The sequence below is a fragment of the Pan troglodytes genome, chromosome 23 (genome assembly GCF_028858775.2).
Source record: "Pan troglodytes isolate AG18354 chromosome 23, NHGRI_mPanTro3-v2.0_pri, whole genome shotgun sequence".
Taxonomy (NCBI): Eukaryota; Metazoa; Chordata; class Mammalia; order Primates; family Hominidae; genus Pan; species Pan troglodytes.
Genome location: NC_086016.1, coordinates 7502467 through 7530023, shown reverse-complemented (window position 1 = coordinate 7530023; position 27557 = coordinate 7502467). Strand labels below are relative to the sequence as shown.

The following is a 27557-nucleotide window of genomic DNA, read 5'->3' as shown; positions in this document are numbered from 1 at the left end:
CAGGATCCACCTTCCACATTAGGAAATATAATTCAACATGAGATTCGGTGGGGACACATATTCAAATTGCATCATCAATCTTTGAATATAAAGACATCCACAGCAGGCTTTATCCAGCCAACTTCTTTGAGACTCTTTAAGAGTTTGAAGTCTAGAGCATATACACTAAAATATTCATACTTCGAAAAGCAATAAAGTGGTATTATCATTTTTCCAAACGTTACAGCAGTAGTTTAGGCATTCATAGTATGATTTAGTTCACGATTGCTACTGTTTCTATTCTATCACCATATTAACTGTTTCCTATACAATTCTGTATTCAGCTGATTTCAGTTGAGCACAAAACCATCCTTGTACTAGCTCTTTGCTAGTGTTATTATTCTGCTGTAGAAAGTATCCTTGAACTGGAAACCGTCCACGATCGAGTATCGAGTCATTCAACACTATCAATTCCTGGGTGACTTTTTGAAAAAGTAGTATCTCTTGTTGCAAGAAATGCTGCATCTGTGAGTCCATGTCTCTCACTGGAATTGGATGGAAGTGGTGAATTTCAGCCAAAGTGGCCAAAGAAATCCTGTTCCTGTGATTCTGACGTCCTCAGCCTCTGCACCTCTGTCTTCCCTTCTGCCACGTGTTGCCTGCTCTCCATGACTTTGGTAAGAGCTTCCTTGTGTATGTGGATGATGTCCAGGATGTTGGTCTGGTGTCCCTGAGACAGCACTAACAGGTCCATGGCTGGGTCCAGGTCCTTCCTGGACTGACCGGCAAAGAGCTCACTGACAGAGTGGAAGGCATCTATACTGAAGTGGATGGCCTGGTCCAGCTCCAAGGCCTGGCTGAGGCTGAAGGAGAACTGTCAGGCTTCTGATGCTCTTTCTCAAAGCCTGCCACCACTCGTTGGCTGTGAAGTTGAGCTGAGTGCCCTGTTGTCCATCTTCTTGGTGAAGCACTTGAAGCCGTCAATCTTGCTCTCCCACTCCTAAAAGTTGAGTGTCACACTGGGGGTGGGCTCAGGGCCAGGAAGAATCTGGCACTCACCATCTCATCCTTCTCAGCCTTCCTCTTGCCCTGTCTCCAGGCTATCTCTTCAGTGCTGGTGGGGCACATCAGGAAGTGACAAAAAATGTGGCACTGCACCTGCATCCAGAAGCTGGCTGTATGCTTCATCTACAAGATTGGGCCCTTTCTGCACTTGAACATAGATCCACTTCACCATAGATGCCTTCCACACTGTCAGTGAGCTCTTTGCCCATCAGCCCAGGCAGGATCTGGACCCAGTCATGGACCTGTTAGTGCTGTCTCAGGGACACCAGGCCAACATTCTGGACATCATCCACATACACAAGGAAGCTCTTACCAGAGTCCTACTCAAGATGGCCTGTGGTCTGCCTCTTGGCACCTGAGAAGCCCACAGTGCTGTAGAAGCCCCGATGCTTGGACTGGAGCCCCAAAGGTGGCACACACCCCAGTTCTGAGCCTGCTGCTCATTTCCTCTATGTGGCTCCATTTGCAGCACATTTGTTGCACTGAGGCCTGTGCATGCCAGGCAAAGCCAAGCTGGCTCAAAGAGCAACCAGCCACCTCTGCAAGGGTGTGCCAGGAGCCAGTGGACCAGCCACCAACGTCAATCCCTGCCAGTCAGGGTAAATCAGTTATTCTGCCCTGGAGGTGGAGTCCCAGTGCCATCTGCTTTTCCTCAGGCCTCCACTCCATCAGCTGTCAGGTGGTGGTCACTCAGACTGTGGGAAACTGGCCATCCCTGTTTCCTTGAGTGGGTGAGGTTAGTGACTGCTCCACCTGCTCCTGGCACACCCTTGCAGAGGTGGCTGGTTGCTCTTTGAGCCAGCTTGGCCTTGCCTGGCATGCACAGGCCCCAGGTACTGAGAAGCTGCTCCGAGTAAGTTTGTCTTGGGCCAAATTCTAAGTCTGGCCAGGGCCACAGAAGGCCGAGTCCCCTGGGTGGTAATCCTGGCTGCTGCAGGGGGGCCCATTGTGCCCCTCCCCTCCCAGGGCTCAGGATGAGGTCCGACTGGGGCAGGATGCTTTAGGTATGGGACTTGTGCCCCAGGAGGGGATCTCTGTCACACACGTTGGGTGAGAATATGTATGGCATGCTGCTGGCTGCCAGGGCTGTTGGGATGCACGTTCACCCTTCCCTTCAGGGACCTCAAAGTGACCAGCTTCCCCTTTATGAATGACTTCCGAAGGCCCAGGAGCCATTTGGGGCTGCAGAGCAGCTGGCTGCATGCTGCCCTGGCTTCTTCCATGTTGTGCTGGTCACTACCTACCAAGGGGGGTCAGTTGCAGGCACAATGTAGGACGATTGTCTCTGGACCTGTGTCTTGGTTATCATGGAGCTAGACTGGGCCTGGTGACAGGGCCCTGATGGGGTTGCCCTCTGTGGTCACGGAGGTGATCAGAAAAGATGCAGAATGGAATTGCTGCGAGGATGAATGAGATGACTGTCAGCACATAACAGGCAGCTGGTGAGTGTTCAGCGATTACCCTCAGTAGCTGCCCAGAGGCCAAAACCACCCACCTGATAGTGACTTTTCCCAAGCCAGGAGGAAGAGAAAAGAGCAGGTCCCACTCACCTGAATCTGATCAGTGAGCTGTGTTGAGATGTGCCTCTCATCTAGAAAATGGTCCTTCACGCAGAGCTACTCACAGACACTGCTGTGTGTCTCTAACTGCTCCACAACACAGAGGCAATGGGGACTCAGCAACAGTGACACTGTGGGGTGACACAACCCACCACCATGGGAGTCTGCTTGGGTCAACAGGGCCCAGAGTCAGTGTCCTCTATCCCCTGAACTGACATGTGTGTATGCAATGTATTTGTGTATGCATGTGTGCCTGTGTGTGTGTGTGTGTATGTGTGTGTTTGTCTTGCTTCTCTGGACAGGCCTAGCTTCTCCACTCATGGGTGCACCCAAGTCCTCATCACTGTCACCTTAGAGCATTAGAGCCTCTATAGGTGCTCCCCAATCTCTGCCCACTCCACCCATGGTGGTCCTGGGGATGCAGACAGAGGAGGGGCACTGCATAATGCTGAGAGGGCTGGCACCCTCTCTAGGTGGAACACAGGTCATTTGTAAAGTTGTAGGTCTGCCAAGCAGTATTGGATTCAACACATCTTCTCACCTTCTCTTTCCAGCCACCCTCCAGGGTGCCCTGACTCACTTTCCCTGCAGATGGAGGCAAGGAGGCTCCACAGACAACCCCCCGCCTGAGGTCACATAGTGGCCAGCAGGCTAGGTACTGACCAACTGCCCCTGACCAGGTTCCCAGTGATGAGTGATGAGGCCCCTAATGACCACTCCTCCATTGACCAGGTCCCACTGATCAAGTCCCCACTGACCATGTCTTCCTAACCAGGCCCACACTTAATAGGCCTCATGGGCCAGACCCCACTGACCAATTTTCCACTGACCTGGTCCCCATTGACAAGACCGGGTTCCCACTGACAAGACCACAATTTACCAGGTTGCTGCCCACCCGACCCCCCACTGAACAATTCTCCATGAACGAGTACCCAGCTGACCGAGCCCTCTCTGACCAGGCCCTCACTGACCAGGCTCCAAGCCACTAAGTCCCCACACTGACCAGGCCCGTGATATATTGTGTATGCCCCACCAACCAGTTTTTCATTGTTTATGTTCCAACAGATCAGACCCCACTAAAAAAGCCACCACTGACTAGGTCCCCCCACTGACTAGGCTTCCAATGACTAGGTCACCAGGTCCCCACTGATGAGGCCTTTACTGAGGAGGCCGCCACTAACCAGGCCCCTGCTGATCAGGTCCCAAATGACTAGGTCCTGATGACCAGGTCATTTCTGACCATGGTCCACTGACCAGGCCCCGGAGCAACGGGGTTCAAAGTCTCATTACAGTGTCCCCCTCAGCTCATAGACCCTCCCTCCCTGCATGTGTGCCCAGAGGTCAGGCCCTGGGGTTTTTTTTGGGACATGGCCTTTCCTCCAAGATACAGGGAGAGACAGTTGGTCTCAGGCTCCAGGTTCCCAGCTCCACACTCACCCCAAAGGCCCTCTGGGCCCGTCTCAAAGGAGAAAGTGAGGTGGCCTGACACTGCCTGGACACACCATCTACCCTATTCCTGAGTGTCAGAGTGTGAAGAAGGGAGGGACATTTGGCAGATAAGGCACGCTGTGCTGTTGGGTCTCTCAGGGCCCTTCCCACAGAGCCCCGATCTAAAGACACAACACAGAGGCTACAGGAAGACTAATCCAGAACCTCTGAGACAGCCAGGGTCCACATGAGGACTCTCCCCAGACAGCCAGAAGGCCCTTTGCTAGTTTCTTGGTACCTCAGTGGATGTGGCAGTGGTTCTTCTGTTGGGGACCAGTGAGTACACACTGGGGAGGGCTCACCTGTGCTTCCTCAGTGGCTCCACCTCTGCTTCTAAAAAAAATTACTCATTCCAGAGCTGGAGCAGAGAAAATACAAGCTGAGCTTAGAACATCTTCTGCCAGAAAGTAAAAAAGTGCCGACAGAGTAATGGAGACAAATCAAAGAGACATAAAGTCAGCTTGGAATGTCTACTACTGGCCTAATCTTGGGGAATTGGAGCATCAGAATCATGAGCTTTCCTTCTCCCTTATTTATTGGTTTTATTTCTCCATGTAGAACAAAGAAGAGAATAAGAAAATAATCATCTGGTAACCATCATAGTAATAATTGTTCAAACACAAGTCATCCATGAAATGCTAAATCTAGTGGGTTCTGAGGAGTAACCAGATATTTACAGAGCCTCAAAGTATCTCCATACAAAATACAGTTGAACTACAGAAAGAAAATTGTAACATTAGCACGGACAAACCTGGCAGGTACTCCTTAACTCTCCTAAGTAATAAAAACTGTAAAATGCAAATAAGCCTTCGATGACCTTTACTAACCTTTACTAAAGTATCAATGATGACTTAGTTGTTTAAACAGCTGACATTTGGGCAATTTGAGTATGTCAAACTCAATAATACTGGTTTTCATTTGCAAGATCCACTTAAAACTTAAGGAGGCCAAAAAACATCATTTAAAATACCCTATAAATTATAATCATACATATGATACAAAAATATCCTACTTCAGTAAATATTGGAATGTTATATATTTTATGAGAAACAATTAAAATGTGTAAATAGCCCAGTAATAAAATTTTATAATCTTTTAAATCATCATACAATTTTTCCTTAAGACTTTATGGTTAAATATTCTCTTCATTAGATGTGGCTTACCCGTGGATTCTAGAGAAGAAAGTAGATGGGAGCAAGTGTCCAATACAGCAACAGCTGGAAAGAAAAATAAAGAATTTTGTTCTTTACCTAAAACACTTCAGTTAACTAAGTGTGAGTTTAAAAACTAAAGACTTGAGAACTTTATCAGAGTTAATAAGAATGAGAAATATGTATGTACATTTACAATACAAAATTACTATTTAATAATTTACACATGGCATTAATTCTAATTGTGTTTAAATATCAGAGCTTTTTCAGTCTTCATTCATGTAATCAACAGCCACATGCTAAGGTACTAGAACCAGCACTGGAATTACAAGATGAAGATGGCATGGTCCACCTCTCAACAGTCATAAGCTATAACCTAAAAAACAGACAGGCAGGCAATGTCCATATAGAGTCATAGATACCATGACAGGTATACAGCAGGGCACTACTGGAACACAGAGAAGGGACATCTACCCACTTTTATGTCAATATCATGGGCTTTCTGGTGGAGGAGATAACATAGGTTGATACCTGAAGGACAAGGAAAAGCTTCCCAGATAGAGGGAAGAGGTAAAGGCAAAGAGCCTGAGGTGAGGAAGAGCCCTGCAGAGTTCCACTCCATCCAGTTTGGTGCTAGAGCAAAGGGCAGAGTGCAGTAAGTGGTGAGAAACAAGGCTGAGTAACTTGACAAGAATTACATTGACATGGGTGTTTTTATTTCATGGTGAAAAATTTGGAACTTTTCCTGAGAACAAGTGTAAGCCAATGACACAGTAAATTAGAGGAGATTTAAAATGTCACCTGTCAAGTGACTGCTTATGAAGGGTTATTGCTCAGCTAAGTATTTCTGAATGAGTCTTAGGTCTGTTGGCCTTCAATCTCTACTGAAACCCTGAGAACGTGATGATACATTTGTTTTCTGAGAATCGTTTCAGTGTGCAGGCTGACAGTTCCATGAGGATGGCAAAACTTAAGAAAGTGTAGAGCCAGTGAAAAAGAGATGCACAGACTTCTTGGGAACTGTTTAAGCTTTGGAACATGATGAATTTATGGTGCATAAGTACAGTCTCTGTGAAAGTTTTTGTTTTCACATCTTTCATTAGATGTGTGTAAGAAAAAAAATTGATGTAGTATCTACTAACCCAAGAATGAAAAGGAATGCCATTTGCTATTTACACTTTATTTCTAAAATAAACCTAAATTTAATTAATAAATTTTGTCAACGTACTTCTCTTTGTTTCTCTAATTATTTATTCTACACAGTCCGGCCCCATCTAAAATAAGTAAAAAAAAAAAAAAATGTCTAAATTAAACAAGAAACATTATCATGAAAATCATGTATCACTTACAAAATGTGGCCTTTAGTATTTTTAGTGACTAGACATAACTTGAAGTTTGCTTAAATAGAAAAATAATCACATAAATAAAATAAAATTTCTACTCATTTTAAGTTTAGATAACAGAGGATGTATATGTGTAATGCTGTTTAGAGTAATCTGACAAAAATGCAGTTAATATTGATCTATTGCATATACATGATTTTAGAAAGGTAGTGTTTTATTAGTACAAAGGTTAAACAATGGCCAGACATGGTGGTTCATACCTGTAATCCCAGCACTTGGGGAGGCCAAAGCAAGCAGATCACAAGGTCAGGAGATCGTGACCATCCTGGCCAACATGGGGAAACCCCATCTCTACTAAAAATACAAAAATTAGCTGGGCGTAGTGATGTGCACCTGTAGTCCCAGCTACTTGGGATACTAAGGCAGGAGAATTGCTTGAAGCCAGGAGGTGGAGGTTGCAGTGAGCCAAGACTGCACCACTGCACTCCAGCCTGGTGACAGAGTGAGACCCTGTCTCACAAAAAAAAAAAAAAAAAAAAAAAAAAAAAAAAAAGATTAAGTAATTAAAGCCATCTTTTGCAATGAATGCATTGCTTTGAAATTCTTAGAAAACTCTGCCTTTATAAAAGTTTAATCCATTTTTTAGTTCAATAAATTTTATCTTAAAAAGAAATTTCTGTTCTCTACTTATAGTAAACTTTTCTTTTTTTTTCTAGTTTGTATTCTAAATTAACGTGGTACCTCTGTAAGTTTCTTCCAAAGGCATATTGAGGGATACCGAGGTTTGCAGTACAATTAAACCCATCACACAGGTTGTGAGCATAGGACCCAAGAAGTAGTTTTTCAACCCTGGCCCACTCTGTCCCTCCCCGTTCTTATTTCCCAGTGTCTATTATTCCCATCTTTATGACAATGTGCACCCAATATGTAGCTCCCACATGAGTGAAAACATGAGATATTTGGTTTCTGTTTCTGCGTTGGTTTGCTTAGGAGAGTGGATTCCAGCTGTATTCATGTTGCTGCAAATGACGTGATTTTGTTCTTTTCATGGCTGCATAGTATTCCATGGTATATATGGAATTTTCCAATCTACCTTGGATTTTCAATCTACCTTGGATGTACCTGGATTGACTCCACGTCTTTGCTATTGTGAATAGTGCTGCAATGAACATACATGTGTATACATCTTTTTGTTACAATGATTTATTGTCCTTTCGGTATACCCCTAGTATAGTAATGGGGTTGCTGCATCCAACAGTCATTCTTAGTTCTTAATTTCCAAACTGCTTTCCATAGTAGCTGAATTAATTTACATTGCCACAAACGGTTTGTGTTCCCTTTTCTCCACAGCCTCCCCAACATCCTTTTTAAAGTTTTAATTTATTATTTGTTTTTAACAAAAGTCATTGTGACTGGTGTGAAATGGTATCTCATTGATGTTTTGTTTGGCATTTTTCTGATGATTAGCAATGGTAAGCATTTGTTAATGTTTGTTGGCCACTTACGTGTGTTGTTTTGAGAACTGTCTGTTCATGTCCTTTGCCCATTTTTAATGGTCTTATATATTTTTCGCTTGTTGATTTGTTTAGGTCTCTTATGGATTCTGGATAATAGGCGTTTGCTATATCCATACTTTGTGAATATTTTCTTCCATTCTTTTAGGCTGTCTGTTTAATCCCGTGATAGTTTCTCATGCTGTGCAGAAGCTATTTAGCTAAATTAGATCACACTTGTCAATTTTTGTTATTCTTGCAATTGCTTTTGAGGACTTAGCCATAAATTAATTGACAAATATGATAGCCAGAAGAGTATTTCCTAGGTTTTCTTCCAGGATTTTTATAGTCAGATGATGTACTCTTATGTAAGGAAAGCACAAACCTTTTTTTTGTTTTGTTTTGAGACAGAGTCTGCATCACCAAGTCTATAGTGCAGTGGTATCATCTTGGCTTACTGCAACCTCTGTCTCCTGGGTTCAAGTGATTCTCCTGCCTCAGGCTCCTGAGTATCTGAGATTACACCTGCCTGCCAACATGCCTTGCTAATTTTTGTAATTTTACTAGAGACAGGTTTCATCATGTTGGCCAGGCTGGTCTCAAACTCCTGACGTCAGGTGATTCACCTGCCTCGGCCTCCCCAAATTTTGGGATTACAAGTGTGAGCCACCATGCCTGGCCAAGCACAAAGCTTTTAACATAAAAATGGAAATGAATATTTTAGTGTTTTGTTTAATTCATAAAATGCAATTATTTTGGATTCTACTAAATAATAAACATCCATATGTGGCAAAGTGTTTGGATGCCAATCATTCAGTTGTGATTATGAGTGGGAAGAATTGAGATGGTGCAAATAAACTTTTTAAAATTTTTTTTAATTTTCAAGATGGAGTCTTGCCCTGTCACCCAGGCTGGAGTGCAGTGGTGCAATCTCAGCTCCTGCAACCTCCGTCTCCCAGGTTCGAGCAATTCTCTGCCTCAGCCTTCCTAGTAGCTGGGATTACAGGTGCCCACGACCACACCAGGCTAATATTTTTTTTTGTACTTTTAGTAGAGATGGGGTTTCACCATCTTGGCCAGGCTGGTCTTGAACTCCTGACCTCATGATACACCTGCCTCAGCCTCCCAAAGTGCTGGGATTACAGGCATGAGCCACCACACCTGGCTGGTGCAAATAAACTTTAAAAGTGGCATGGGCCGGGTGCGGTGGCTCATGCCTGTAATCCCAGCACTTTGAGAGGCTCAGGCAGGCAGATCGCAAGGTCAGGAGTTCAAGAAGAGCCTGGCCAATATGGTGACACCCTGTCTCTACTAAAAATGCAAACATTAGCTGGGTGTAATGGTGGGTGCTTGTAGTCTCAGCTACTCAGGAGGCTGAGGCAGGAGAATCACTTGAACCCGGGAGGTGGAGGTTGCAGTGAGTGGAGATGACACCAAGACACTCCAGCCTGGGTGACAGAGTGAGACACTGCCTCAAAAAAAAGAAAAAAAAAATGTGATATGAACCACAGCTAAACTACAATCAATTAGAGAGTAAGCCAAAGCATCTCAAAGTATATCATCAGTTATCAGGCAATAACATGCAATTTTTCTAAAACCTAACTTAAATGCAGCTTTTAAAGACATTTCAAACGTGTCAATTTAGTCACATTTATTGAATAAAGTTAGCAAATGGATATCTCTTGAAAATGAGAGCTCCAGGGAATTAAAAAATGTAAAGTTCCCATTTCCTTTCTGTGTTAACACAGCTAATTATGATCTTTACTTCACATGCAAAAGTTAACAGAACAACTCAGTATTTCTCCAAATTATAAACAAGAATTACGCTAGAGAAATGAAACCCTAAAGAGAAACGGTCATATAACTAACCTCAGTCAAGTAGTTCTGGCAGTTATTTGATGTCTGAGGTTTGAAGTAGGAATTCTTACGGGCATTTGGGGAATATATTTTCTCTTGAGTCCTATACTAGTAAGATTTTCAACACAAGGTGACTCTCGACCTCGCCTTGTAGGAAGAGTGCTGAGAAAATATTTCACCTGCTCTTTCTCCATAAAGAGCTGATACTGATCATTGCTATTTTCTTATTCGATCTGTAAAGATAGCAAAGACAAATGCTTAATATTTCATTTTTCCTTAAATGATTCTTAATGACTTGCAGTTTTTAAAAACTTACCCTGAGAGTAAACCAAATTACCCACTAAATAGTGTTTTCACACAGAAGATGTGTGTAAGAGCATACCTGTTGTAAGGAATTATAATTTTAAAATCGTTCTAAAGAAGCACCATTGTTTCTAAGGTGATTTCTACTGAACAAGCAGTTCAAACAAAGTAGACAGGGAAGAGAAATGGCTATCAGTGATGTATGGCTCAACAGGTAAAACTTCCTGCCTTCTAAAATGGCTCTACTTGTAAGATTCTGAAGATTCCATTAGAAATACTTGTATTTAAAGGGTAATAATGTGGGAAAATGAATATGTTGATTTGCTTCATTATAAGAACCACTTCACTAGAAATAATTATATCAAAACATCATGTTGTACTCCTTAATGTAGGTTAAGAAAACTAAAATGAAAGAAAAAAAAAATCTAGGAATACTTGTGTTTAGTAAACCAGTTTTAGATTTCACTCTTGTACATTTCACCCATTATCTAGGACCAATTAAACATTTGGCACTGAGGAATAATTCAGAGCAACAACTCCTAGGGGAGAACTAGATTGTCTGGTTGGTGATCAAAAAGAACAAAAGCATCTCTGAAGGCAATTAGCCCCCAACACTGTGACCAAGGCCCTGGAGGTGGGGCATGTTCTTTCTGCCTTCCACACACCGCTTCAGGCTGAACAAGGTGTTATTTTTTAACCGCTTTGTGAATTACACTTCTTTAAATTCCTGTGATATTTATTCCCTATTTCACAAGGGTGCCTTTCTGCAACATCTTGAATATGTTACACAAATAGTCTTTCTTGAGGCACCCTCTGGTGATGATACTAAAGATCACAATCAAAAACAATTGTGCCCAGAGTAGCAGTACCACTTTGCATTTAGGTTGTGATCCACTGAAAAGTAAATTAAACACATTAATATTTCTATTTAGGGAAATTCTGACAAGTAATTTTATAACAAGATCACTTCATTAATTATAAAGCTTCAAAAATACTTAGTGAAAAAAACTAACAGATCAGGTTAATTACATGAGACTTTTCAGGAAAAAAAGCCATACAAAAGCAAAAAAAAAAAAAAATGAGAGGAGAGACAAAAACTATCTTTGACTAACATTTTAAAGGTAAAATTATTTACTAACATTATTTTTCAAAATTACATTGTCAAATTAGCATTCACTTCCTTCTAATCTCCTGAAGCCATCTCACTAAAAATTATGCTTTTGAAACAAATTAATGAGCTTAATTCATTTTCTATGAGTGTATGTTTTGACTTACTTAGTTAATTTTTTTGACATGGAACTGTTAGCTTTCAATGCTGCTGCAAAGGCTTCCTTATATTCTTCTAACTCAGTTGTAACCTCTTCATAAGCAGTTTTCATTTTGTAGAATTTACATTCCACATCTTTAAGTGTGAGTTCCTTCTTATTTAGTGAAGCTGTATTATATCCTTGTTTAACTGCTCTAATTGTTTTTTATATTGTGCTTGTTCCTAAAACAGAGGAAAAGAATACACTTTTAAAACAATTATAACCTAATTATTATGTTTGTTGCCTTTCATTTTGAGTCAGTGATTCAAAGAGTATTTTTGAATATGTTAAAAAAGAGGATGAAGTTTAAAATATTTCAGCAATATCAAAACTAATAACTGAATTCAGAATTAAGTCTGATTTGTAAAAATTTGAAATCGTAATTATGCTAGTATTAATGTAATCTGGTCATATAAAAAGTAATAGAATCCATTCATAGTTTTAAAAAGTGATCAATGAACACTGTAGCTTAAGACCAATTCATAATTATCACATAATTTCTAAATCACAATTTTTTCCTATGCCAACTGGTCTTAATCATCAAGTGACTCCATAATGAGAATCATTACTCTGAAAGATTGATTTTGTTATAATAATAATAATGGAAATTTAAATATTTAAAAGAAAAAACAGATATCTTTTTTTCTAGAACTCTACAAAGCAGATTGCTACAAGAGAGGCAGAGGAAACTATATATATATATATATATATATATATATATATATATATATATAATCTCCAAAATATAATTTGCAGTGAAATAAATGAAAGCACATTACAAGTAAACTTACCTGATTTAAACAACTTACCTGTAAATGGATTTCTTCTAATTTTTCTACTGCCTGCATTGCCCTTTCATCTAGCTCTGATTTATATTCTTGTAGTTTACTAAGTTCTACCATACTGTTTTCCATATGTGTCTTAAGATTTAATATTTCTTCTTCCAACATCTTTTTATCCTCCTCAAGTTTTTCACATTCCTGTTGTACTTTTTTCATAGATAATAACTCCTGTTGAAAAACTTGATTCTCTTTAGCCAAATTGACACATTTTGAAGATACAGCTTCCTTCTCCGCCATAAGATCATCAAACTGCATGAATAAAATAGTATAGCTTGATAACGAAGTAGGCTGAGAATAATCTAATACAAAATCAATAGCAAATTTTGAAATGCATTTACTTGCAATAAAATGTTATCTGTAATGCAGCAGATTCTTCAAATGTGAACCCTTAAATTACTCAGAATTTTAAGAACAAAGTTAAAGCTACCATGAGTCATAAAAATATATTCTTTACTATCATCATCTTTGCCACAGAATTTTTGTACTTCATTTTACTTTTATTTTTCTGATAATTCATTTTTGTTCCTCCTTAAATGGCACAAAGTTATCTCCTAGTAAAAAGTGTCTAACCCCCTTCCTTCATTATCATTCCCCACAGTATGTCAAAAAAAGTTTCAGAGATATCATATTGAGTTATTTAGGCCAAAGTCAATAAATGGGTCTAGGAATAAGACTTTGAAAATGATATTACACTCTATACTAGGCATGGTGGCTCATGCCTGTAATCCTAGCACTTTAAAAAGCTGTGGCAGAAAGATCACTTGAGGCCAGGAATTTGAGATCAGCCAGAGCAACATAGTGAGACCCCCATCTCTAGAAAAAAAAATTTTTTTTAATTACCCGGGCATGGTGGTTCATGCCTGTAGACCCAGCTAGTTGGGATACTGAGGTGAAAGGATGGATTGTACCCAGAGTTCAGGGCTGCAGTGAATTATTATCACTGCACTTCTGCCTGGATGACAGACAAAGACCCTATCTCAAAAAAAAAACCACAAAATAATGAAATCTATGATTAAGGACTCTGATGCTATAAGCCTTTCCTTAAACTGCAAATGTTTCATGCTAATTTGAATTGCATTTTAAGAAGTAATGATTCTTGGGGTAAAGACCATAGAATACGGCACCCAGAAATAAATCCACATATTTTCAGCCAACTGATTTTGGATGAACATGCCAAGAATATACGCTGGGGAAAGGACAGCCTCTTCAAATGAATGACACTGGGAAAACTAAATATCCATATGGAGAAGAATGATATTAGCTTCCTATGTAACACCATATAACAACATAAACTCAGAATCGATTGAAGACTGAAATATAAGGCCCAAAATTATCAAACTACTCTAAGTAAATATAGGGAAAATGCTTGAGGACATTAGTCTGCACAAAGATTTTTATGGGTAAGACATGAGAAGCATAGGCAAACAACAAATCATAGACAAAAGACACTACATTAAGCTAAAGAGCTTCTGTCCAGCAAACAACTGAGTGAAGAGAAAACCTGTAGAATAGGAGAAAATATTGTCAAGCTATTCACCTAATAAGGGACTAATATACAAAATATACAAAAAAACTCAAACAACTTCACAGTAAAAAAAATCTGAGTTTAAAATTGGGTAAAATATCTAACTATACTTTTTTTTAGAAAAAGAAATACAAATATCCAATAAATAAATTTTAAAATGCTCAGTATCACTAATCCTCAGGGAAATACAAATCAAATCTACAATGTGATATAATCTTGCTTCAATTTGAATAAATTGCTGTCATTGAAAAGACAAAAAAATAACAAATGCTGGTGAGGCTCCAGAGAACAGTAAACTCTTACATGCTGTTGGTGGGAAGGTAAATTAGTGCAGCCACAATAGAGAACAACAGGAGGTTTTCTCAAAAAAACTAATAATGGGACTGCCGAGGGATCCAGCAACCCCACTACTGGATATTCAGGCAATAGAAAAGAAAACAATAGATCAAAAGGATATCTGTCCTCATATGTTTACTGTAGCTCTATCCACAACAGCTTGTGTATGGAATCAACCAACATGTCCATCACCAAATGAATGGACGAAAAACTGTGGCACACAAACACAGTGGAATACTATTCACCATATAAAGGAATTAAATCCTGTTATTCGTGGCCACGTGGATCAGTCTGACGGATGTTATGTTAAGTGCAGACACAGAAAGATAAATACTGCACATTCTTACTCATGTAAGGGAGCTAAAGGAAAATTGAAGGCTGGGCAATATGGCTGATGCCTGTAATTTCCTAGCTCTTTGTAAGACCAAGGCAAGAGAATCATTTGAGGCCAAAAGTTCCAGAGCTCCCTGGGCAACATAGGGAGATATCTCTACAAAGTCAAAAATCAGACATGTGCAATGGTGCATGCCCATAATGCCAGCTGCTTAGGAGGCTGAGGTGTGAGGATCAGATGGGCCCAAGAGTTTGAAGCTGCAGTGAACTATGATCAAACCACTGTCTCCAGTCTGGGTGACTACAGTTGCCCAGAGCCCAGACTACACTAGCAAGACCCTGTCTCTTAACAAAAAAAAAGCTCACAGAAGTAGGGGAGGGGAGGCTGGTTAATGGATACAGAATTACAGTTAGATAAGAGGAGTGAGTTCTGGTGTTCTGTGGCATTTTAGGGTGAATATGGTTAACTATGACTTATTGTATATTTTTAAAAAGCCAGAAAATTTTGAATGTCCACAATTCAAAGAAATGAAAAATGGTTGAAGTAGTAAATGTGCTAGTTAGCTTGATCATTACACACTATAAACGTGTATAAAAATATCACTCTATAGCCCATAATTATGTATATATGTGTCAATTAAAACAAAAGAGAAGCTACATTCATCCCATTTAAAAAACAGAATATGGGCCAGCCTTACTGACTTCCTTCTAATGAGTAGAATGTAGTGAAAGGGATACCATGTGGCTTCCCTATCTCAGACTGTTTTCCCTTGGAACCCAGCCCCAATTGTGAGAGCCATCAGGCCACAAAGAGAGCCTGAAAGTGCCTGTTTCAGTTTTCTTGCTGCCTGTCCCAACCAAGTTTACAGCCGATGGGCAGCATCAACCATCAAACAAGTGGGTGACCAAAGCTTCAGAGGATTCCATTTCCCCAACTGATCAGCTGTTCCTAGGGATGCTGAAGGGAGCAGAGACAAGCTGTCCTGGCCAAGTTTTTCCCAAACCACAGGTTCATGAGCAAAATAAATGTTTTTCTTTCAAGCCACAAGACTCTGGGTAATTGTTAGGAAAATAAGTTTTAAAAAGAGACAACAGGAAACATAACTTATGCAGCAGAAAAGAGTCTCCTTTAAAGCAGGATCTAATAAATGTTGATATTTATTTATTGATGTCAAACATTATTGAGAAGCAGTAGATAACCAGGAGAGAGACATAAGCTGCTGAGGAGGAATTTTCCTAAAACTCCTTCAATTATGAACTCTGATAACAAGGCAAGGGTGTCTTCTTACAATTTCCCCTCAAGTTAGGAAGTAAGACTGGGAAGCAAGAAGATGTATGATTTGAAAAACACCTAGAAATACTGGGTGACATAGGCAAAATCAGACATTTACCTGATTTCAATTAACTAAAATTCTAAAAGAAGAAGTTTTGAGTATTTATTAATCAACCTAGTATTCAATTTTCATTTTCTTTTCTAAATGAGGAAATAAGGAGAATATTATGGAATGATTTTTATTCTTCACAGAAGTAAAATAAGCATAGTGTGTTTTTGAGTGTTAAGACACAAATGCAATTTCTCCTTTACCTTACTCCAAGCTTGTTTGTATGGAGAAGTTAAGACCATCCCATCTCTATGTTATGCCACAATGCTTCTCTATAGCACACAACTTGGCTCTGAAATTTTGAAAGTCAAAATACTAATCTACTATGTGTCTCTGATAAATTGCCTGAACGTTATCTGATTTTGAAGTGCTGCACTCCTAAGACTTTTTCTTGGAATGAGTTAAACGTTTTATTCCAAGAATCCTCTACTGAGCTAGAAAGCAGAGCTGTGCATCTCTGTTTCAGTAAAGGGAGGTCAATACAGGGAACTGTGGTTTCTGAGAATGCAAGATCTGCACTAAGAAAAGGATTAGCCACAGTGCTACCCAAGAGAACCAGCTACCAAGAGGAAAGAGGGTCTGTAAACTGCAAGATGATGACTTCACTTGATTTCCACTGAGAAAAGCTGGTGGCTCAGACTTAAACTTCTCCTTCCTAGATGGTAAACATCTATGGAAGGTTCTATGAATTATAATGAGTTAGTAAAACATAATGCACTGAATATTAGACTATGTCAGCAGATCCTGTAACCAAAACTTACTGAAAATATAACTATAGTGGGAGGCAATGGAAAAGAGACTAAAGGCTTGAATGGAGAAAAAAAGAAATTAAGTGTGTCTTGTAAGCCTGGCGTCTGATCATGTCTTAGAGGAAGTAAGGTATAAGCTGGCCAGAGACTCCTTTGTGACACAAAAGGTGAAGTTACAGACATTCCACTAAATTTAATTTTTATTATGACATAAGACAACTGGTAATATGCAACATGATTGAAAAAAACTTCTCATTCAATTCGATTGGGCCTTGACATAAGAATAGACATAAACAAGCTAAGAATAGACAATCTAAAAATAAGCCTGCACTTTTACAGTCAATTGATTTTATACAAGCTTAACAAAAGAACAAAATGGGAAAAGAATAGTCTTTTCAACAAATGGTGCTGGGACAACTGGGTATCCATAAGCAAAAAATAAATAAAGTTCGATCAAATATCTTATTTAATAATTAACTCAAAATAAAATAGTTAACTGTAAAAGCTAAAACTATAAAACCCTCAGAAGAAAACACTGGCATAAATCTTCGTGACTGCATTTGCCAGTGTTTTCTTAGCTATGACTCCAAAGGAAAAATGGATTCAATGGACTTCAAAATTGAAAACTGCTGTGCCTCAGAAGACAGTATGAAGAAGTGAAAAGGTAAGACGCCAAGTAGAAGAAAGTATTTGAAAAGCGTGTATCTGATAAGGGACTTCCATATATAGGAAATATAAATAACTCTTGCAATTAATAAATAACAAGATAAGCCAATTTTAAAAAATGGGCAAAGATTTTGAATAGATATATCTGCAAAGAAGATATAAAGATGGATAAGCACATTAATAGATGCCTAATGTAATTAGTCATTAGGAAAATGTAAATCAAAACCACATGTGGTATCACTTCACACCACAGGATAAAATCTTTGTTCAAGAGAAAAGAGTATTAGGAAAAATGTAAAGAAATTAAAACCCTTATCTAATGCTGCTGGGAATGTAAAGTGATGCAGCCACTTTGGAAAACAAACTGGCAGCTCCTTAAAGGGTTAAGCATGAAGTTACCATATGACACAGAAATTCCAGTCATAAGTATATGTTCCAGAAAAGTAAAAACATACGCATGCACAAAAACTCATACATAAATGTTTACAGCAGCATTATTAATAGGAGTCAAAAAGTGGAAAGAACCAGAACGTCTGTCACCTTTGGGTGGGAGAGAACCCAAAGGTCCATCACCTGGTGAATGGATAAATGAAATGTTTGATGTATACATACAGTGGAATATTACTCAGCAATAAGAAGAAATTAAGTACAGATACCGTATGAGGAGGAGACAGCAAAATGCCTAGGCAGATATGGAAGGGTCCCCGGAGAATCTCCAACCAGCCCCACAAGTGTTTACACCAGATATTATGTGGAGATAAGGGAACCTGGACTTGTCTTGCCTGGACATGCCCACAGCAGACCGGAGGCCCACATGCAGTGGGGGGATGGGGTGGAGTCACCAGGAATTTACGCCTTATGCAGAGGAGGAGCCTGGCCGCTTCAGCTCATGTGATCCTGGTATTCAATTGTGAGGTGGAAACCTCTTTGCAGGACCCCTCTCTTTGCTGAGAGCTGTCCTTTCACATAATAAATTCTGCCCTCCTCAATGTGTCGGCATGCTTAATTTTTCCTGGTCACGAGAGAAGAACCCAGATGTAGCTGAACTAAGGAGCAAAAACCCGGCATGAATACCTGCTACAGCACAGATGCAGCATGAAAAATTATGCTAAGTGAAATAAGCCAGTCCCAGCAGACCACTTGCTTTTTATTTCAGAGACTTATAGGCAAATGTATACAAAGAAGGTGGGTGGTTCCCTAGGGCTGACGGAGGATGAGAAAACTGGTGAAGATGGCTAAATGATGTGGGGTTTGTTTTTCGGGTGATGAAAATGTTCTAAAATTAATTGTAATAATGACGGCATAACTCTCTGAAAATACTAAAGTCAATGAATTCTATACTTTAAATGAGTGAATTGCATAGCGTGTTCATTATTTCTCAATAAAACTGTTACCCCCCCACCCCAAATTAATTTGGTACTAGAGATCTGGAGATAGGTACTACTTGGTTTCAAATCACTGGCCAGGGTTCAAGGTCTAAGAGAATCAACAGCGTGTCCTTTTTATAGAAAAAGAGATTTATATTTTACAAGCTATCCTTTTCATTAGTATCAAGTCTGTAAAATTAAATGAAAAATCTTTCTTTCACTGCTTAAAGCACTGACAGATTTATATAGAGGAATAAGACCTTGTTTTCTTTGGCCCCAATTTCTATCTAAAGGGTCTGGGAAACACACCCTTCAAACTATCAAATCTCATCAGATGGGTTTTATTAACACTTATAATGTGGCTTCCTTTCTAATCTGATTCTGGTGCAGCATCACAGAGAGAAGAAGCTGAAGGAAATCAAAATATTTTACCCCCAATATATTTTTTGACGTATTTTGAAATGGCTGCTGCAGGGCCAAGAGATTGAAATGGCCCTCATTAAGGTAGCCCAATCTCTCCCCTTCTAGGTCTTCCCAGATCTGGGGAAGATTAACTAAGAGCCTGAGGCATTTAAAGTTTGAAAAGATATATTTATCCTCTATTTTCTCAACATATTTTGGCAGAATTTGGATTTTTCCATTATCAATATTTTCCAAAATGCATGATTTTTAATACCAAAACTGATTTAAAATTACCATACGTTGGAATATAAATTATTCTATTATAAAGATACATGCATTTGCATGTTCACTGCAGCACTATTCACAATAGTAAAGACATGGAATCAACCCAGATAGACATTATCAGTGATAATGGGATAAAGAAAATGTGGTATATATACACCATGGAATACTATGGAGCCATAAAAATGAATGAGATCATGCTATTTGCAGGGATATGGATGAACCCGAAGCTGATATCTTCAGCAAACTAATGCAGGAAGAAAAAACCAAACACTGCATCTTCTCACTTATAAGTGGGAGCTGAACGATAAGAACACATGGACTCGGGGAGGGGAACAACAAACACTGGGGCCTGTTGGGGTCAGGAGGGAAAGCATCAAGATCAATAACTAATGCCCACAGGGCTTAATATCTAGGTGATGGATTGATAGGTGCAGCAAACCATCATGGAACACGTTTACCTATATAAGAAACTTGTTGGCCAGACTGGTCTTGAACTCCTGACCTCATGATCTTCCTGCCTTGGCCTCCCAAAGTGCTGGGATTACAGGTGTGGCCACCATGCATGGTGGCTATTTCTCTTTTTAAATTCTCTCAGGACTCCTAAAATCTCAAAACTTTGACCTAGATTCCCTAATCTACATTTCCAGCTCTGACCATTTTCTTGAGGTCTCTTCCTTCTAGTACACATGTTATACAAAATATTCTCAACCACATACTCATACATTGCTAATTGGTGCAGATTACTTTTGTAGATAGTGAATGTTGTCTATTTTATGTTGGTTCTCATTAATGTTACTTTGAGTATACTGTTATTTTCTAATCTCAAAGGGGGACTATCTCACTGTTATGATAGTAACCAGTATACTTTGTCCTTTTTTTCTTGCTTTCTTCTTTTTTGGACCAGTATATTTTGTCCCTTTTTTGCTTTTCTTTTTTTCTTTTTTTTGAGATGGAGTCACACTGTGTCATCCAGGCTGGAGTGCAGTGGCACCATCTCGGCTTACTGCAACTTCCACCTCCTGGGTTCAAGTGATTCTCCTGCCTCGGCCTCCCAAGTAGCTGGGACTACAGGTGCACACCACCACACCTGGCTGATTTTTGTATTTTCAGTAGAGACAGGGTTTCACCATGTTGGCCAGGCTGTTTTTGAACTGCTGACCTCAGGTAATCCACGCACCTCAGCCTCCCAAAGTGTTGGGATTACAGACGTGAGCCACGGCACCCAGCCCTCTTTTTCTTTTATGATGAAAACTTTCCCATGAGAATCATATTATCAATTGTTTGCCTTTGTTTTCTTTTAAAGAAATTCCTTTTCCATAGAGATGTGGCATGATGAAAGTCTTGTTCTAAAGTTTCTTTTGGGGGACACTTAACTATGTCATTGGGAAGCTTCAGTAAGTAGAGATCTCCCTTCTTCTCACTCAAGATTCTTCATCTCCAAATGGTGTCCACCAAATGTCTTAATCCAGGTAGTCGCTTGTTTAGAAATTCATGAAATAAGAACCTTCTCGAGAAGTTGGAGGCTATTGATTGAGATGGTTTAACGCTGCCCCTTATTATATGTTTTACTCCCAAGGTAGACATCAAAGTAGCTAATAATTCTATGACTGATGTCTAACTCACTTCTATGGGAATCTATACAAAACGTTTTATTTATGAGACAGAGTCTCCCTCTGTTACCCAGCCTGGAGCGCAGTGGCTTGATCACTGTTCACTACAGCCTCAATATTCCAAGCTCAAACGACCCTCCTACCACAGCCTCCCAATGTAGCTGGGACTACAGGCGTGCACCACCATGCCTCAGATAAGTGTTTAATTTTTTTTTTTTTTTGAGACAGGGTCTCACTATATTTCTCTGGCTGGTCTCAAACTCATGGGCTCAAACGATCCTCCTGCTTCAGCCTTCCAAAACCAGGTGTTTAACTGGGGACTAACATGAAACACTTAGAAGACTACATGGAACATAGTGAGCTACATAAAATATTTGCTATTAGCATAATAATTTTATTGTATATCTTAATAAAATTGTGTATTTTAGGCAGGTGGCATGCCAATGGAAGTACTCTCCTATAGCTGCACTGAATCATTCTTACCACTGAGAGTTGCAGCAAATGGGGGACATAATTTATAACTTACTTTTCTCTCTGTATGACTCATTAGGCAATGACTATGTATGTACTACAATGTAAACAGCACCTCCTGGATTGAATAGTACATAACTGACATGACCAGCAGAGACAGGCTAAAGACACTGAGCTGAAAACCCTGGACTCTATTGCTAAATCAAGGCTCCTGAATCCGTTCCCTCTGAGCAACTGTTGCTGTGGTGCTGCCTTCACAAGCACTCTGCTGAGCACTCAGATTGAGGTGCTGTGCTATCCGTCATCGGACAAGCTGCACCCAGAACTGTTCAGCTGACAAACTGGTAGCAGTCCAGAAATACAGTTCTGCTGCATAGTGAAAAAAGGCCAATTTAGATTCTTTTTCATAGAGAGAAAAACATAAATATGTGATTTAACAAGTTCCTGTATTAAACTAATTGGTTTAGATTTGATATATAATTGCTAAAAACACACTTAGAATATAAACCTTACTGTGTCAAGGTCTCAGAGAAGAAATAATTGGTATGGTATAAAGTATTGAATTGTATGCTACAAACTTCTAAGCTAAAATATTTTCAATGTATGCAAGGATAGGTGGCATACATATTATATATTATTCCCCCATTAAGCAAATTTATAATGAAAGAAAATTATCTTCCACAAACAAAAGCCATGTAAAATTAAGAACTAAGTTTTTCTGCACAGACTAGACAATGATTGCTAACACATAAGGTCAATGAGAGAACAGTCAGAGAAAACTTCATGAAAACAATAAATTGTCTGCCACGTCTGAGTGAATGAGGCTAGATGAACAGAAACTGAGAAGGTAGAAAGAATAGCATTAGCAAGACAAGTGCTGAAATCTGCCCAATTAACTCTGAGGATAAAGTCCAATGGCAGAGAAATAAAAACCCGTGTCCACATAATAACCTGTAAGAGAATGTTCACAGCAGCATTTTTCATAAGAGCTAAAAAGTGGAAACTAACCTAAAGGTCCATCAACGGATGAATGAATGGAAAACCAGTGTAGCCATGGAATAGAATATCATTTAACTATAAGAAGAAATAAACTACCAATGTGTGCTAAAACATTATGCTAAGTGAATTCTGAAAACATTATGCTAAGTGAAAAAGCCAGTCACAAAGGACTACGTATTGTATAATTAATTCTATGTATATGAAATAAGCAGAACAGGCAAACATATGGAGACAAAAGGAGATAGATGGTGGTTGCCTACAACAGAGGTAGGTGGAGGGACATGAAGGAAGGCTGCAGTCATGCCTAAGAGATGTGGGGTTGCTTTTCAGGGTGATGAAAATGCTGTGAATATACTAATAGATACTGAGTTGTACATTTTAAATAGTTGAACTCTCTGAAATGTGAATGATATCTCAGTGAAACAGTTTTTAAAATCCAAAGGCAGGATCAAGATAATTTTCTCAACTCTCAATTTTTGATGTACATGTTATCTCAAATTTAAATATTTCCACAGTTTTATAGTATATTTTAAATAAAAGATAAAGAAAATGCCTAACTTTTCAAATAGTTTGTAAATTAACCTAAAACATGCACTTTTAAAAGAATAGTATAATGGCCTTTCTGTACAAGTTAACCTAGAATCTGTGAAATAAATAGACACAGATTCTGTGTCCACTCACAAAAGTGAAGAAATAAGACAATTTTCTGGAACATTCCATGAAACATTCTTCTCTGATTTAATCTGGCCTGCCTCATCAGAGCAATACAAAAATTACTTAAAAATACTGTTTTAACGGACAAAAGTCAGTTTTCTATGAGGAATGATGTAAATTCTCAACTTTTCCAAGGGTACATATTGTAAGAGAAAAGGTATGCAATGGTTTTTCAAAATGGTAGAATGAAAGTCACTATATAAAAAAATAAGTACATTATAGAGATAGTAAAATGGAAATAATTCATTGTAATGAAAATAAAAAATCAAGCTTCTGCCATAATTAGTATCCTAAAACATGTTATGTAATTCAACTAGCTACAGAATAACAGTTGACATGCTAAGTTCCATACATACTTGACTTTCCACTTGAAATAATTTCTTCTTTGGGACCTGTGTCTCATCCAAATTAATGTGATAATGTGATATACCTTCCAGTGGAGACTCTAACATAGTTAATTTTTTTAGGCTGTGAGCCGCTTCTTGTTGAAGTTGTCTCACAACCTCCTGAGAAAATATTTTTGTTACTGATTTTATAAATTGCCTTATTATTAAATTATGTTAATAATATTTAACTCTAACATACCTACTTTGAAAATTATCACCACACATATCAATTCACCTTCTTTTAATCACATGTACACATTTGTATTTATTACTGAATTCAGTGAGGGATGCACAATATGTTCTCTTCCTGCCAAGTTGGTATTCTCTTACTTACATAACAGATTCATCCCACCATTCAATCATCTTAGAAGCTCAACTCAACCTCAAAGTTCCTGACATATTCAATCACCTGTTCAAATCCTTCCAACAGATTCCTATCTCAGAATAAAAGTAAAATTCCAATGGCCTTTGAGGTCCTAGGTAAACAGGTCTCTACCTCCTTCTCTGACTTCAAAGCTCCCACAACTCCCTCCTGTAATTACTCCATTCCCACTGTACGTGAAGCCTGCCACCCCTCAGTCTGAAGATAGGGATCTAATGCCTTACTCATAAATCACAGGCCGCTACAAGTATCTTTGTACTGAACAAAATTATATTCCAATGATAGTCATTGAGCCTTGAAATAAAAATTAGGAGCTAATTATTAATATAAATATTCAAAGTAAATGATAAATACCAGTGGGAAGACTAAACCAAATACAGTTTTGCTAAATATTACCACATGTATCCTAAATTATGATTTTATAACAAGTAGGTGCCTTTAAAACATTACATAGTCATAAAAATATGTAATTTGACATATTTTCAGATTTGTTAAATTAATATGATTAATAACAAAGATATACCAACTAAAATACATAAAAAGCTACTTAAAGCAAGGTATTACAAGACACAGCAATACACTTCAGTTCATCTGGGAAATCTAGAATTAAGTGTCAAAGAAAATCAATTAAATTTTAATTTGAAAATACTCATTTCAGGTGTAAACATTTCCATTTATACTTACATTATGGTCTTAACATGTGGCAACATAAAGTCATTAAAATTATTATTTCAGCAGTACAGAACTATCTACCTTAAAATATGACTCTGTGCCTAATAAAATTTCATAGGTGACACAATGTCTTTTCTCAAAGTAAATCATCTCTCACCTCTACCTTTTATTTCCTAGAAATGAGGCACGTTTCTAAGCTGGTATAGTAAACATGGTTTTCCTTTTTTTTATTAAAACAGCTTTGTTGAAATATAATTTACATACTATAGAATGTATCTGTTTTAACTTAAAGTTAAAAGATTTTTTAGTCCATTTACTGAGTTGTGCAGCCATCTCTACAATCCAACTTTACAGCATTTCCATCACTGCAAGATCCCTCAGGCCCATTAGCAGTCACTACCAGCTTTCAGCCCCAGCCCTTTGCAAACATTAGTCTACTTTTTGTCCCTATACGTTTATCTTTTCTGAATGCTTCATGTAAATGGAATTATACAGTATGGTAAACACACTTTTTATCCATTGATTTTTATATTCAACTAAGTTCAACATGTATCCAGAACCAAATGTTTCAATTTTCTTTCTAAAAGTTTGAAAATATTTACCTTCCTTGATACTTACTACTCTTTCTGCTTTCTCTCTCTCATATTGAAAGAGACTTTCTTTTAAATGATCACATTCATTCATTAGCTTCTTATTTTTCTCTTCTAGCATGAGGTCTTTCTTTCCACTCTCAATAAAGCCTCTTTGGATATTAGTTACTATCTCTTTATGATCCTCTTTCTGATGAACATCATCTAGTTGCTGTTCAATGCACGGATTTTCATGTTGGAGTTGACATGTCCTCTCTTCTACACAGCTCCACTTTCCAGTGGAATTATTCACTTTAGCTTCTGCATTTTCATACATCTCTTTCATTTCCTTTATTTGCTGCTGTGTTTGGCTTAGGTCGTTTGGAGAGTTTCTAAAGCCAATGACTTTTTTCTGAGAGTATCTCTTTTCTTACGGAACTTATCTTTTAAGGTATTGAATTTAATTTGCGTTTTAGAAAGTTGTTCAGTAAGAAACTCATTCTTATCTTCTACTTTGGAAATATCAGAACTCATTTTTACTTGTACAGAAACATCTTGTGTTCACTCTAATGCAAGTTTTAGGTTTCTTTCTGTTTTCACACTTTCACTGTGTTTACTTATAGCAGCAGTCCGTCTAGACTGATGATTCAATTTCAGCTTCCAGTCTTTTGTTGCTTTCTTCTTCCTTCAACAGTTCGGAATTGAGCCTTGTATTCTCAGCTTTGAGATCATTAAGCTCTTGTTGATACCGGAATGCTGTTTTTATTATCAATTCCTCATTGAGTTTTATATACTTTTCAAGGGCAGCATTTGTTTTTTTTAACAATTTTAACGTCCTTAAGATATTTATTTTCTTTTTCCAGGTTGTCATTTTTCATTGTGCATATTTCCTGTCTGAGTATAGCAATATCTGTCTTCAAAATGCAATTTTCATCCATCAGATCTTTCATTTCTTCGTGATTATGAAAATCCTAAATAAAACAAAAGAAAGTTTTAGCTAGTACTCAATAAAATAACATATCATGATTACCGCTGAAGTTAAAGAATAACCTGCACATTCATATACTAAAAAGGTTACTGTAAGTGGATATCCAACTGGAGAAAAGGTTGAAACAAAACTTTGAACCTTATAGAGCATAAGTTCCAAAAAGTTCAGAAATTTATTTAAAGTCAATGAATTTATAAAAGTAAACACACACACACACACACACACACGCACACCAGAGAATTTTTAAGAATTTCAGAATTGGAAAAGCCTTTCCCTGAATTACAACAAACTCAAAAGCATAAATTAAAGAATTAACAAATTTGACTAAATTAAAATATATCAAAAAATTGCATTTACACTTTGATATCTAACCCATACACCACCCTATAGTAAGAACCTCACTTCACACGTATTTGGACAGATAAAATTTCCCAGAGCTACTACAGTTCTGTTTCGCTGATAACATTCTATTTCAATTTGACTCTTTTAATATTTTTATAGTCAGTTGCAAGAATTACATTTACTAAATAATAAATCTAGACATTATACGAGTCACTCCTATATACATTCATTGATGAACTCATCTAGTTACCACAATTTTGAAAAAGAAATGTTAAAAATATAAGCAAGCTACAGGATTTTCCCCAGGACTTCTGACTCTACTTCTAGTTCTCTGACAGATCACAGTTACTTCTGTGGTGTAAATGTATCAATACGAAAGAAAACTTTTATTTCAAAACACCAATGGTAAATAAGATAAAATTTATAGAGCTCTTCTTAGAATATCATGAGATTATTTGTGATTGCAATAATTTGTTTCCTCTTTATAGTATTAGATACAGTAATCAATATGAAATAGCGGGAAGTACAAGGAACAATTTTACTGGGAAAAAATCTTTATCAATAGGTTATCACTAAGTATATATTATGGCATATTATTGTTTTCAAAAGCTCTTTGTAATAAAATAATATCCTATGTGGATGCCAAGATTTATAATAAATATTAATAATTGTACCTGTAAGTGTCATCATTCATTTTTTGAAAATGAGATAACATTTCTGGTTTGTTTTAGACCAAAATATTATATATTAAATTAAGAGGATATTATAAGTAACATTGATAAAATAAAGTTTAAAATATAGAATTTTTACCAAAGATTGATTTATCTGATTTGGAGTATTTCTTGTAGTCTTCAGTTTCATCTCTAGTGATTGAACAGTTGGTTCAAGTTGTTTTGCTTCAACTTCTTTCTTATATTGTTTCTCTTTCCTTTCTAATTCTTCTCTATTTTTTTGTACAGCATATTAACATTTGTTTTTTCTTCACTTCTTGT

General features: G+C 38.1%; 1 pseudogene; it reads right to left on the bottom strand.

Annotated features, from left to right (window-relative positions):
• Positions 1-550: 550 nt before the first annotated feature.
• Positions 551-27557, bottom strand: LOC129135427 (ankyrin repeat domain-containing protein 18B-like; annotated as a pseudogene).